Below are 12,651 nucleotides of genomic sequence, written 5' to 3'. Positions count from 1 at the left end.
ATGGCTAAGAAAAAGCAACATAAATCACTTTTGCTAGATATCCAGAAACACATTCTCACTGAAAATTCTGTTAAATAGGGAAAATAGTTGATCCATGGCAGAAGGCAAGAGATGTTTGATCATCTCATAATGGATGTTGTCTGGTGCAATGGCAGTATGGCACTGACATTTAGGCAAAGCAGCTTTCAATTCTTCTGTTATGAACAGCTTGTTGTATTCTTCCATACTGCTCAAAAAGAAAACAGAATTTGTTGTTTTTCTGATTTACATTTTTGACCAATGAACCTCCAAGGGGAAAATGAAGATATTGCTAAAATCTCTGCATTTTTGCAGAGATACTGCAAAAATATCTCCAGGATCATTAGTGAATACTGTTGGGTTGGAAACTGTACATCTATTGTATTCAGGTATTGAAACTAGGTGGTATGTCTGCTCTTCATTTTTGATATTTTATTCCAGAATTTTGCTGGTTGCTCTCATTATAGATGATGTGCACTGGATCCAGGATTCCTTATGACTTTGATGACAGGTCTGTCTTGTTTGGGATTAGGCACATTTGAAAGCAACAAAGTTTGTTATTGTAAAGTATCTGCAGAAGATACAGCTTTCTTATGAACAATAAGCTGCAATTTAGGGAAACTGGAAACCAACTAGATGTTTCAAGAACTGTGGCTATGGCAGCTTACGTAATACACTATCACATGATTCCCTGCATTACTGACAGCCACAGTATCGAATTCTGCAAGGGAAGAGACAGAAAGGTCAGCTTACTTGATTATCCACTGTGATACAGCACATGGTTAGCCATGCAAAAAAAAGTAGATATCACAGAGAAATGATTCCTCCTGAATTAGCATGTGGTGCCTCACTATGCCTCACATGGTGAGGGACCACATGTGGGTGGGGTTACAAGTAAATGTGTGTGCATGTGCAGGTACCCATGAGGCAAGTAAGAGAAAAATGCCAAATGGCCTTTTGGGTAATGAAATTACATGGGGTAGTCACTACAATGTATAAAGGTAGTTGTGAACCAAAGATGATAATACTGCATTATATATACTAATACCAGAAGCACGAGGAATAAAAATTAGAAGTTTTTGGCAATAGTAAATGCAACTTTGCTAAAAGGTTTTATAGGCATTACACTTGGATGATGATGATGCAGTTATAAGGACAGAATGCAATGGGGAGAGTATTCTCAGGAAGGATAGAAAGAACAGGATGGGGGAGGTGGGATAATGCTGATGACAGACAAATTGCAGCTGGAGAGACAGATTACTAGATGACAGTTGTGGAAGGCAGAGCATTTGAGGCAATTTGCTGTGGGACAGAAACCAACAAGACAAAATACACATCTGACAGCTGATATATGGCAATGGTGCACAAGAAGATGTGGATGACAGGCATTTAATTATCGAGGATAGACTCATCATCATCATAAAATTCCTGCCATGTACCCACAAGGGGTGTACAGGATATGATAGTACTATATGAAAAAATTATATCATTACTAACTTCCTATCTACAATTTTCCTCCAAATCAGTCTGTTACTTGTCAAGACTCCAACATTATCAGATCTTATATTTCTATCGTCTAAGGCACTTTGTACAGTATCAATCCACCTATATCTTGGTCTTCCTCTGGGTCGTTTTGCTGCCAACCTGGCAGAGAACACTTGTTTTGCTAATCTTTCCTCGCCCATTCTGTTTAGGTGACCATACCACCTGAGACCATACCACCAGGAATGCGTTAGCTCTGCTAACGCATTCCTGGATGCTGACAATGTCAAGTTCTTTCCTAATATTATCGTTTTTAATATGATATTGCCATTGGTGCCATCTGTTCACACCTCTAATCTTTCTCAGGACTCTCATATCTGCGGTCTCTAGTCTTTGGTCAAGTGTTTTACTTCTGACCCAGCGCTCAGATCCATAAGTTAAAACTGGTTTGAACACTGTCTTGTATATAGCTAATTTAGTGTTTTGACTAATTTCTCTCTTATTCCATATGAATTTATTCAATTGACTTCCCACCATACCAGCTTTGCTGATTCTGTTGTCTATTTCTATATTTATTTAACCATCTTCAGTAAAAATCGTGCTAAATAGCTGAAATGTTTTACTTGTTCCACAGGTTTTCCATTCACAACACAGTTGACATTTTCAATGATTCTGCCTATTTTCACTGTCTTTGTCTTTTTATTGCTGACCTTCATACCATATCTATTATAACAGCTATTCAATTTAGTCAGAGAATCTTGCAGACTTGTACTGGATTTATTTAGAAGTATAACATCATCCGCATAAAGCAAAGAGCTGAGATTAACATTTCCAATTTTGATATCATGTTTAATACCACTTTCCTTCATAATGTGATCCATATAGATAATGAATAACAGAAGGGATAATGTACATCCTTGTCTCACCAGATTTAACCTTAAACCATCTTCCTGTACTTCCTTCAATTCTAACTGCTGACTTACAACTCAAATAAAGACTAAGTATTGCTTGATATAATGCCGCATTGACACCATATAACTGCAGCGTATTGAATAGCTTCTCTCTTGGCACCTTATCATATGCTTTTTCCAAATCGACAAAACTTAAATACAGATCTTTGTTATATTCCCACGCTTTCTCGACTATTTGTCGTAAAGTGAAGATCTGATCCTGACAGCTACTGTTTGGCCTAAATCCAGCTTGTTCTTCACCAAGCTTTTCTTCCACAATTCTTCTGAACCGTTTCTCATGTATACTTGCATAGATTTTGCCAGGAACACTCAATAGGGAAATACCTCTGTAATTCTCACATTCAGTTTTATTTCCCTTTTTATATATGGGTACTATTAGAGCTCTACTCCAATCATCGGGAATTCGTCCCTATGTCCAGGCTTTTTGAACTATGCAGTGCAGCCACTGTAAGACTCTTATACCACCATACTTCAGCATTTCTGGTCGAATATCATCTACTCCAGCTGCCTTTCCACATTTCAAGCCTTTAATGTCTTTTTCTACTTCCAGTATGGATATATATTCCTGCCTGCATGCCTGGTCAGTGTTTTTTACCACTGTGCTGCCATTGCTAAATGAAACTGCTTGTTTAGCAATTTTTCAAAGTAATTACTCCATACTTCAAGGATATCTTTTTCTCCAGTTTTCATGTCACCTTTATCTAACTCCTTTTACAGCACTCTTTCCTCCATTTCTGAGCTTCTTCAACAACCTCCAGAATATTTTGCCACCTTCTTGATATTTATTTTCTATATTTTTGCCAAAGTCCTCCCATGACTTTTGTTTAGCTAGTTTTACACAGTGTTTAGCATTCTTGCATTTGTCTCTATATTCTCTAAGAGCACAAGCTGACTTATTTGCAGGAACTTTTGATATGCTTTCTTCTTTTCCTTCACTGCCTCTTTAACTTCTTGTGTCCACCAGGGAGTTCTGATTTTTTTTATCCTTGCAGACAACCTCACCACATGCCTCTCTGGCAGAATCAATTAATGTTTTCTTCAGAGTTTGCCACTGAATCTCCAAGGTTTGATTTCTGTTCTCAAACTCTTTCATAGACTGGAAGGAGGAAATAGAATTTCTTCACCTACTAAGAAATAATTATGCGAAACACCATGTGATGGAGAGAACTCAGAATTTGAGAGTGTTGAGATGGAAATGCCATCACAGAAATTGTTCATACTCGTACTAGCTATTCTACCTCCAGCTGGGGGAGAGTGTTCATGCAATTCTGACTTGGGAAGTTGTCAAACACACAATTTTCTGTTAAGAAGGGATATATGTGGAACTACAGGGCAATATGACAAGATTAGGAAGTACTCAAAGCAGTGCCTTGGCATAATAATCTTTAAAGAGAGTGGAAACTCTGATGTTCATCCTGAAAAACAGGCAAACTGGCCAGAAGATCATGTGCAATTGGCAGCATATACAATGCAGATAGGATTAATCAGCTTTTAAAGAAACCAAGCTACTCAGCTATGATAAGATATATAACCATTAGGTGTATAATTTGTACTAAAATGACCAAGAATATAGATATTCTATTAGTAAAGTTAGGGGGGGGGGAGATATTCATATTATAAGTAGACACATTCTTTGGTTGAAATAGCAGATACATCACACTGAATGGGATCCACCAGCAATAATGTGACTAATGACACAACAGACATCAACTATAACTAGGATGCATAATGCTCTAGGAGACAAAATCTGCACAGGAGAGAATATCCATTTAGCCACTCCAAATGGGAACTAATAGTGAAAGATAGATAGGTTGGTAAGAATATCATGAAAACCACTGCCTCAGGGCAGTGGTTTTCATGATATTGCAACATCTCAGATATTGCAACCACATGCAACATCTCAGGTATACAGAAAATGGTGTGATAAAGAGAAAACATCAAGTCAATGTCAAGCATAAAGCCGGCAACAGGTGACTGATACAAGAGGCAGATGAAGAACTGACAGGATTGTAAAGAGCAACAGACATGCAATTGGTCAAATGACTATGTGCAAAACACCAGGAGCTGTAGGGGTGAATTTGAAGGTAATATACATCAGGCACTATAGGGATGTTAATATGGTTATGCATCACATACAGCCGCTCCTAAGCCAATACCAACTTCTTGGTGTGGTCTATGTCCACATTTGAGACTCTAGTGACACTGCAGAGAACTATATCTATGCCTGGTAGAAGAAAACATCAACCAAATCCCTAGGTGGTGATACTTATTACATAGTGAAACACCATTGCTTATTTGGAGGCCTGAAATAGCAATTTGCAAGTCTGATCTCCAGAAAAAAGTTTCTGTCTCTTCCACTTCTTTCCTACATATAGTGTGGGAGAAAGCTTCATGGGTATACCAAACACAATGTAGGAACCTCAAACTACTATCATCAAAGGCTTCAAAAACAGTCGAAGGGTTCCATATCCCAGCTATTAGATAGCACACAGATATACCTGCTAGTAATGCATAAAAAGGTTTCCCAACCAACTAGCAAATAATCTAGCTACCACTCACTCCATAACATAACTCTCTGGAGGAAATCCAAGTATAGAGGTATAAAGGATGAAACTGTCAAGGCCACACCATGGACCAGAGTAGGTTCTGTAGGTGTGTGTGGGGGACATGCATTTTGGTATTTTGCCTACTTACATGGCCCTACTCTTTAGCTCAAAAAACATTCCAAAAATATTCACATAAGTTTTGCAGTCAAAATAATCGATGTGCATATCTGTATGCACATTGATTATGTTGAAGTCATGTGTTAACTTTAACATAACGTGCATACAGATATCTAAATCTAACCTTCTATTTTCAACAAAACTACAATTACAACCCTCAGCATTTACTATCCTCTACTTTCCAAATTACATTTTGCATGATTCTTTCTGCTAAAGGTGGAATTTCTGTTTTATTAAAATGATAAATCTTTAAATTCCCTCTTTGCAATCTGGCCTGGCCCAAAATTTCCTTGCTCTATTCAGATGCATTCATTTACTGTTTCTATTGCCCTCTGATAACCACTCTCAGCTTGACTATCTACATCACATTCTGAAATAATGATATCATCTTCCTTGGGAACTTCAAAACAATCACACCTCAAATTGTCTTCTCCAATTCCAATGATCAAGCTAGAAGAGATGCTGAGGTATTTGAGGTCAGCAGTGATCTTCCATAGATGGTTCATATATCTACCAGAAATACCAAATATTTTTCTTCACTTCCCTCCAACACATGTGATCTCTTCTTAACCAGTTTTCCTGATTAATTTATTGCAGATGTCAGTTCCTCTCTTGATAACTGCAACTGTAACTTTACCCGTCTCCTTCTCTACAGCACAACTTTCACCTAGTCACTCATCTTTTTGGAATGATATACTGCATGATAAGATATTTATTAACTTTCTTCTAATAATTAATGTTATTGAGTCAACTTCTCAAAGACAACACCATGTACCATACAAAATGCAGTTTTGAATCCTTTCACCATTTTTAGTGAGTGCATATTCTAGCAATGCAGAGTTATCTACTGCAGACAGATTTCATTGGAGATCATGTCAACTTGTTTTTACATTTTGAATTTGTTTATCATCTGGCATGTTTCATATATGTTTAATAATATAAAATAAATGATTATATCAATGATATGAATTCTGTATCAAGACAACTGAATCGTCTCGCCTTCCTAAAACGCTGCCAGGATAACCAGGTAATTCCTAACTGTGTCAAATTCAAGCATCGTTTCTCTTCGCAAAAGGTTCTTCGCATTTAGAACCGTGCCAGCCAAGCCATGCTCAGGGTTTTTAAGACATCAAAAAATTTGAAAATTTAAAAAAGAACTCTATCTCAAAACCACAACTTCCTTCCGAAACGGTAGTGAACCTTTCATCATTTAATGTGAAACCTGAAGCACTCGACACCCTTGCACGTGGCCACAACTTCGCTATTGCACCCAGAAGAATACCTGCTGAAGATATTAAGATACGAATTGAACGCGGGATACGACACCTTCCAAACCACATTGCCAATGATATTAGACTGGATGTGGCTTGTGTTCTGACCAAAGCTAAACCACCAAAAGCCAACATGTCCAGTAAGGAAATTAAATCTCTACTAGAATTAAAGAAAAACAAGAAAATAATAATCACCAAAGCTGATAAAGGGAACGCCACAGTATTGCTTAACCAAAAGGATTACACAGGTAAGCTGAAAGCTCTATTGTTAGATCGGGCTACTTACCTCCCTATCGAGTACAATCCCACCAACTCACAAATTAGAAAACACCACAGGCTCCTTCAGAAGGTCACTTCTTGGCCTGTGGAAATTACTAACAAATTAAAACCATTTAACTCCATACCCCCCCCCCCCATATTTATGGACTCCCAAAAATACATAAGGAAAATGTCCATTACGTCCCATAGTGGATGGCATTGATTTCCCCCACATACAAACTAACTAAACATTTGGCCAGAGCTCTCTCATACTATACTGGCAACACACCTTCACACATAAAAAACTCAGCTCACTTCAAAGCCAGCATAGAAAACTTTACACTCAAACACACTGACATAATGGTCAGTTTTGATGTCTCCTAATTATTTCGAATGTCACACTCAAAGAATCCTTAGAGCTAATTCAAGCTAAATTTCCTCCCAATATCACAACCCTATTTCAGTTCACAATGAACTCAGGCTATTTTGTTTGGCAAGGAAAATTCTACAAACAAATAGAAAATTCACTAACAGAGGTGACAGTCATGGGTTCTCCGCTCTCCCCACCCTTGGCCAACTTTTATATGGAGACTTTTGAAGAGAAAGCCTTAAACTCTGCCCCACAAAAACCAACCATTTGGCTTTGCTATGTTGATGATGTGTTCACTATTTGCCCAAATGGCTCCGATGCACTCCTCTCCTTCCTAACACACTTAAACAATGAACACCCCAGAATCAATTTCACACTGGAAGAGGGAAAAAAACAACTGCCTTCCTTTCTTAGACACACTAGTCACCCAGCAGCCTGATGAAACCTTGGTTTTCTCAGTCTATAGAAAACCCACTCATACAGGCAGATACATTCACCATTCCACCACCCTTCCTCACAAGAATATGGAGTCATTAAGAAACTACACAACAGGCTAAACTTATCTGTTTAAATGACAATGCCCTAACCACAGAACTAAACCACATTCTCAACAGTTTCTCAGCCAATGGCTATCCCCCCACAAAAAAAAAAAAAATCCAAAAAATATTGAAACCAGTAACCCCCCCCCCACACACACACAACAAGGATTAGTCTAAATCCATCACCATACCCTATATCCGAGGCACCTCAGAAAAAATAACAAAAATCCTAAAAAAACATGACTTAACTTCTTGTTACAGACCATATTAAAAAATTGGCATCCCTTATCTGCTCTGCTAAAGAACAACCCCCCCCCGACCTACCTGGTGTATACCAGGTCCCTTGCAGCTGTAAGCTGTCCGACTTTGGCCAAACAGGCAGAACAGCAAATATCAGAATTTCAGAACACAAGGGCTACATCCAGGTTTACCAATACAGCCACTCTGGTCTTGCTGACCATGCGCTGGATACCTGCCATAGAATATGGTGGAAGAAAGTCACGATAAAACACCGTAGTAAATACAAATATGAAAGGCTTTTCATGGAATCACCTTCAGCCCTAAGAAACAATGCAAACCTCAACAAATTTGGCTGCATGAGACTGCCTCAAATTTGGGAAACCTACATCAGAAGACCTTCAGCCCAATCGCCCAAGAATACCAACATTGCTTGCTAGGGGGCACCATCAGGACTTTAGGAGAAATAATAGCTTCCTGCTTCTTCCTCACTTACTGTTTGTTGTGCCTGTGTGCATGTGTCTTGTTCTTAAGTTATTTGAAAATGGCAATGTGACGTTGCCGAAATACTGAAGTATATTAAAATTTATTTTAATGTATATCCTAGTTTTCGTTGTAATTTCTTTAAATTATTTAGTAAAAAAAAAAAATGCAGAACCTACATCTAAGCCTTTCCACGAGAATTCTGTGTAAACAGGTGGAACCAATGCCACATAAAACTGGCATACTAAAAACCCAAACATTTTGGTTTGTGACTAGATACTAGTTCTAGTTAATTATAAATGCAATAATACAACACTGTCTTGGGTTACGGAGTGCTTAAGGGTCAAAGCTGTATAACTGAGAGGAGACCTCCACATAGCCTTTAAAGGAATGCGGAGAAGCGACCAGGGCTTCTGACCTAATGTCCAATCCTCACCTTCTCATGGTGAACCCTGTTGGGTATCTACCTGGATACTGAATGAACGAGGATGGGCTGGCAATTTAGGATTTAGCTGACCAAATTGTATTCTTATTGGTTAAACCAAAATAAAAAATGATGGTACAACATTACAAATTTCATGCCGGATGGGGCGTAGCATGGTTAAACAAGGCCCCTGTTGTTTTTGCCAGGGAACCAGGGCGAACAGCAAAAAGTCAGCTACTGGAACAAATCTGAAAACACATCCCAACTCAACATCACCAGAGTTAAAGATCGGTACTATCAACATACGAAGCCTGAATGGCAAAGAAATGGAGCTAGCTGAGGAATTAGATAATACCAGATCGACATAATAGGGTGTGACTGAAACAAAAAAGACAAAAACTGGTGAGATCTTTCTGAGCAATAAATACAAAACGTTATATTCAGGCAATGACAATCAAGAAAAGGAAGGAGTAGCAATAGTATTCAACACAAAATATGAGACTAATCTTCTTGAATGGCAGCCAGTCTCAAGTAGAGTGATGTGGGCAAATATCAGAATGAGGAATTGGACAACGAGACTTATTTATGCATATGATCCCAGAGAGAATTCTACTAAGGTAAAAGTGGAGGAATTTTTTGATGCTTTAGAAAAAGCAACTGACACAATGAAAAAGGAAAAGTTGGTCCTTGTTGGAGATCTAAATAGCAGAGTAGGAAATGATTGTGAGACATTTTCTCCCAATCATTTCCTACTCTGATTTCCTAATCTTTCCTACTTTTCTCCAAATTTTCCCAAAAATATTTTGGGAAAATTTGGAGAAAAGAGCAAAGCTAATAATAATGGCAAATACCTGTTGGATTTCTGCTCAGGACATGGACTGGTTATCACTAACACCATGTTCCAACATAAAAATGTGCACAAATTCACATGGAGAGAAGAGGCAATGGATAAGAAATGTCTCATTGACTATGTTATTGTTGATAGTGATGTTTTCTCCCTGGTGTAGGACACCAGAGTGTACAGAGGATTTGAAATTGGAAGCAATCACTATTTAGTCTTGAGCAAGATAAAATTGAATTTCATATTGAAAAGATTAACATGTAAGAAAGTTTTAAAGCGAATAAAAGTTGAGCAGCTCTCAGATGTGAACTGTAGACTAACATATACAAAGATTATTGAAGAAAAAATGAAAGAGTTTGAGAACAGGAACCAAACCTTGGAGATTCAATGGCAAGCTTTGAAGAAAACCCTGATTGATTCAGCCAGAGAGGCATGTGGTGAGGTTGTCTGCAAGGATAGAAAAATTAGAACTCCATGCTGGACACAAGAAGTCAAAGAGGCAGTGAAGGAAAGAAAAAAAGAAATCATATCAAAAGTTCCTGGCAATTAAGTCAGCTTTGGCTCTTAGAGAATACAGAGACAAATGTAAGAAAGCGAAACACTGTGAAAAACTAGCTAAACAAAAGTCATGGGAGGACTTTGGCAAGAACATAGAAAATAAATATCAAGAAGGTGGTAAGATATTCTGGAGGTTGTTGAAGAAGCTTAGAAATGGAGGAAAGAGTGTAAAAGGAATTAGAGATCATAAAGGTGACAAGAAAACAGGAGAAAAAGATATTCTTGAAGTATGGAGTAAATTTGCTAATTGAAACAAGTAGTGCTGACAGCACAGTGATAAAAAACACTGACCAGACATGCAGCCAGGAATACATATGCATACTTGAAGCAGAAAAAGCCATCAAAGGCTTGATTTATGGAAAGGCAGCAGGAGTAGATGATATTCGAACAGAAATGCTGAAGTATGGTGGTATAAAAGTCTTACAGTGGCTGCACTGCATAGTTCAGAATGCCTGGATAGAGTGACGAATTCCCGATGATTGGAGTAGAGCTCTCATAGTACCCATATATAAAAAGGGAAATAAAACTGAATGTGAGAATTACAGAAGCATTTCATTACTGAGTGTTCCTGGTGAGATATATGCAAGTATACTTGAGAAACGGTTGAGAAGGATTGTGGAAGAAAAGCTTGGTGAAGAACAAGCTGGATTCAGGTCAAATAGAGGGTGTCAGGATCAGATCTTCACTTTAAGACAAATAGTGGAGAAATCATAGGAACATAACAAAGATCTGTATTTAAGTTTTGTAGATTTGGAAAAGGCATATGATAAGGCCAAGAGAGAAGGTATTCAACACGCTACAGTTATATGGTATCAATGGGGCATTATACCAAGCAATACTAAGTCTTTATTTGAGTTGTAAGTCGGCAGTTAGAATTGAAGGAAGTACAGGAAGATGGTTTAATGTTAAATCTGGTGTCAGACAAGGATGTACATTATCCCCTCTGTTATTCATTATTTATATGGATCACATTATGAAGGAAAGTGGTATTAAACATGATATCAGAATTGGAGATGTTAATCTCAGCTCTTTGCTTTATGCAGATGATGTTATACTTCTAAATAAATCCAGTACAAGTCTGCAAGATTCTCTGACTAAATTGAATAGCTGTTGTAATAGATATGGTATGAAGGTCAGCAATAAAAAGACAAAGACAATTAAAATAGGCAGAATCATTGAAAATGTCAACTGTGTTGTGAATGGAGAACCTGTGGAACAAGTAAAACATTTCAGCTATTAAGCACGATTTTTACTGAGATGGTAAAATAAACATAGAAATAGACAACAGAATCAGCAAATCTGGTATGGTGGGAAGTCAATTGAATAAATTCATATGGAATAAGAGAGAAATTAGTCAAAACACTAAATTAGCTATATACAAGACAGTGTTCAAACCAGTTTTAACTTATGGATCTGAGAGCTGGGTCAGAAGTAAAACACTTGACCAAAGACTAGAGACCGCAGATATGAGAGTCCCGAGAAAGATTAGAGGTGTGAACAGATGGCACCAATGGCAATATCATATTAAAAACGAGAACATTAGGAAAGAACTTGACATTGTCAGCATCCAGGAATGCGTTAGCAGAGCTAATCTCAGGTGGTTTGGTCACTTAAACAGAATGGACGAGGAAAGATTAGGAAAACAAGTGTTCTCTGCCAGGTTGGCAGGAAAACGACCCAGAGGAAGACCAAGATATAGGTGGATTGATACGGTACAATAGACGATAGAAATATAAGAATTGATAATGATAATATTGGAGTCTTGACAAGTAATAAACTGTTGGAGGGAAATTGTAGATAGGAAGTTAGTAATTATGTAAATTTTTCATGTAGTACTATCATATCCTGTACACCCCTTGAGGGTACATGTCAGGAATTTGATGATGATGTCTTGGGTTACTTTAAACCATTATCACTTAGTTTTTAGACAATACTGCCTTTTGACTGTTAATTAATTACTGTATTTTTACCTTATAGGAGACATTTTTTTGTGCCTAAAATTTATCAAAAAATTAGAATAGGCCCTATAAGCCGAATGTGTCTTATAAACTGGTGCATTTTACTGTGGGTTTTATACACCGATGTGTTTTTTTATGTGTGTGCAGTTACGGTGTATAATCGCTTGTTGATAATGTGTGATCAGTTTGAATAGTTGCATAGTCATTAACGGTCATGCATTTAAAATAGTATCAATGCCTTATTATATTTAAATTTTTTTATAACTCACAGAATCTATGAAGGACAGACATAGCTATAACGATTGCATAAATGCAATCGTTATAGCGTAGTGTGATTGACTGGCAATTGGGGCATCTGCCTACAGAAAGAATGGTATGAACTTAGAGGAAACAAGAGCAGCAATTAATAGAAGCAAATTCTAAAAAAAAATACAATCTCTGCAGAAAACCAGCAAAATAGCCAGAATTTGAAAATGAATTAAAAACTTGAATAATGGATTAAAGAACATTGGGTTGCT

The 12,651-nt window shown here is 37.5% G+C and overlaps 1 protein-coding gene across 2 annotated transcripts in view; it reads right to left on the bottom strand.

Annotated features, from left to right (window-relative positions):
- Window positions 1-12,651, bottom strand: part of Sec71 (ADP ribosylation factor guanine nucleotide exchange factor Sec71) — a 581,865-nt gene that overhangs the window by 42,615 nt on the left and 526,599 nt on the right. The window lies entirely within an intron of this gene.

This window comes from Typopeltis vanoorti, chromosome 20, assembly GCF_054136105.1.
Source record: "Typopeltis vanoorti isolate ZY-2024b chromosome 20, IOZ_Tvanoo_1.0, whole genome shotgun sequence".
NCBI classification, from domain to species: Eukaryota; Metazoa; Arthropoda; class Arachnida; order Uropygi; family Thelyphonidae; genus Typopeltis; species Typopeltis vanoorti.
This window is presented reverse-complemented; position numbering and strand designations above follow the sequence as displayed.